The following is a 2,500-nucleotide window of genomic DNA, read 5'->3' on the forward strand; positions in this document are numbered from 1 at the left end:
ACTCATGGCAAAAATGCGTCCCAGTACTGAAGAGTTTAAATTACCCTCATAATAAGCTAAGATCTCGGCAAACGCTCTCACTAGAATGGCTCCCTAACAAAACAAAGCGAGCGTGTGAAAGTGTTGAGGTGGGGACAACGGGCTGACGGCGTGAGCACTGACTAGCCTTAATTGTTCGCTGGCTGAGTGTTGGTTGTTAGAGCAGTAATGAAGGGAGCCTCATGCATGGACAGTCAACAAGCCCCATCACCACACAATGAAATTAACTAACATTATTATTTTCTCTTCACGTACGGCAATCTAAAACTAATATAATGTAAAATTTAAACTGTCTATCAAGTGATTCTGACTCGGTGATACTAAATAAAAACAAAAATGCATTTAAACTAGCGACACATAAAAAGAAAAAAAAAAGCAGCCTTCATTTGTACGTCAGTAACGTTTTTTTTTTTACCCAATTACCTCTGGAATATATATGCTCATGCTAATTAATGCCTTTCTCAAAACAGAAACCAAAAAAGAGAGAGAGAGAGAGAGAGAGAGAGAGAAAAGGAAAAACACGTCAAACCAGATGAATGGCAAGGCGTGCTAGAAATAAACCTATATATAGTAACGTGGATTAGTTACTGTTTACTACATTTCAGGCCACTTTCATTATTCGGAGTACGAGGCAGTTTGCTCTTCTCTTGGCGTTAATGTTCCTCTTATCGCCCCTTGGATGTCGTGTTCTCTGGCCGTTGTCTGCGCTATCTCCTGCCTGAGCTGAGGAGAACGGACAAACCTACAGCTGCTGATGATGTGACGAAGGGAGGTGGGAGCGGTGAAGCCTGACCTGTTTATCAAGAGAAACGTGGAATAAATGCATGTAATCGACATGTACGTATTATAAAAAGCTAGTTTATTATAAGGTCTTTATGGTTCCCTTCGCTCTTATCACTAGACGTTCCTTGTGTTCTTTTCTTCCATTGCGGTGAGTTTTATTGTGTTTTGTAGTCTGTTCTATTTACTGTTCATGCCACATCTGCTACCGCCAGTGCTGCTACCGCTACCACCACCACTACCACCACTACTGATCGAAATCTTTTGTTTATTCATCGTTCTATTTATTAGTTAGCTGATAAATTTTCTTTTTTCTTTTTATTATATTATTCTTGTGATTGTTGCCTTTGCTATTGTTATATATATATATATATATATATATATATATATATATATATATATATATATATATATATATATATATATATATATATATATATGTGTGTGTGTGTGTGTGTGTGTGTGTGTGTGTGTGTGTGTGTGTGTGTTTGGGTTTACGCGCGCAGTTTTTTCTTTTTTTCTCTCTCTCCTGCATAAATTTCGCTCCTCGCTCCATCTAATCCTGCTTCTCACCTTTTCTGATAACTGAGCTAAAAATGGTTTGAAAAAAAAAAAAAGGTAGAGGGAAAGAGAGTTAAAAAAAACATAGTATCAAATAACTCACTCCACGTATTCTACTTCCACCTAAAAGAGTAAAGAGTAAAGAGTAGATAAACACCCACCTGAAACAATATCCCCACTTCAAATCTGGTTATTGTCGTATGTGTAATTCACTGTTTGATCTGCTGCAGTCTCTGACGAGACAGCCAGACGTTACTCTACGGAACGAGCTCAGAGCTCATTATTTCCGATCTTGAGATAGGTCTGAGACCAGGCACACACCACACACCGGGACAACAAGGTCACAACTCCTCGATTTACATCCCGTACCTACTCACTGCTAGGTGAACAGGGGCTACACGTGAAAGGAGACACACCAAATATCTCCACCCGGCCGGGGAATCGAACCCCGGTCCTCTGGCTTGTGAAGCCAGCGCTCTAACCACTGAGCTACCGGACCGTGTGTGTGTGTGTGTGTGTGTGTGTGTGTGTGTGTTAACGTCACCACTCTCCCATCACTCACTTTCTACGACGTCACAGTGTTGTTTTTGTGATTTTATCTTTTGTTCTACTTCATTAATTACTGTGTTTTCTTTAATAGTGTAGTAGTTGTAGTAGTAATAGTAGTAGTAGTAGTAGTAGTAGTAGTAGTAGTAGTAGTAGTAGTAGTAGTAGTAGTAGTAGTAGTAGTAGTAGTAGTAGTAGTAGTAGTAGTAGTAGTAGTAGTAGTAGTAGTAGTAGTAGTAGTAGTAGTAGGTAGGAGGAGGAGGAGGAGGAGGAGGAGGAGGAGGAGGAGATGGAAGAGGTGTGTGTTGATGGTGATAATGGTAATTTTGATCATTCTGGTGTTAGTACTTATATTAATAACAGTAGTAATAGTAGTAGTAGTAGTAGTAGTAGTAGTAGTAGTAGTAGAAGTAGTGGCGGTGGTGGTGGTGGTATTAGCAGTAGTAACAGTACGTAGGAGGAGGAGGAGGTGGAGGAGGAGCTTTACATGTGCATCACAACGTAGCACGCGATCATATCCTAGAAAGAAACACAAGTAAACACCAACAAACTCGTAGCTTAATGTGGAAAAAAT

General features: G+C 39.8%; 1 protein-coding gene across 1 annotated transcript in view; it reads right to left on the reverse strand.

Annotated features, from left to right (window-relative positions):
* LOC123516124 overlaps positions 1 to 1,694 on the reverse strand; it is an 8,181-nt gene extending 6,487 nt beyond the window's left edge. The window contains exon 1 of the mRNA XM_045275232.1: positions 1,542 to 1,694. The gene's annotated coding sequence lies outside the window, so the exon portion shown is untranslated. The remainder of the gene's footprint in view (positions 1 to 1,541) is intronic.
* Positions 1,695 to 2,500: the final 806 nt, after the last annotated feature.

Source organism: Portunus trituberculatus, chromosome 40 (genome assembly GCF_017591435.1).
Source record: "Portunus trituberculatus isolate SZX2019 chromosome 40, ASM1759143v1, whole genome shotgun sequence".
Classification (NCBI taxonomy): domain Eukaryota; kingdom Metazoa; phylum Arthropoda; class Malacostraca; order Decapoda; family Portunidae; genus Portunus; species Portunus trituberculatus.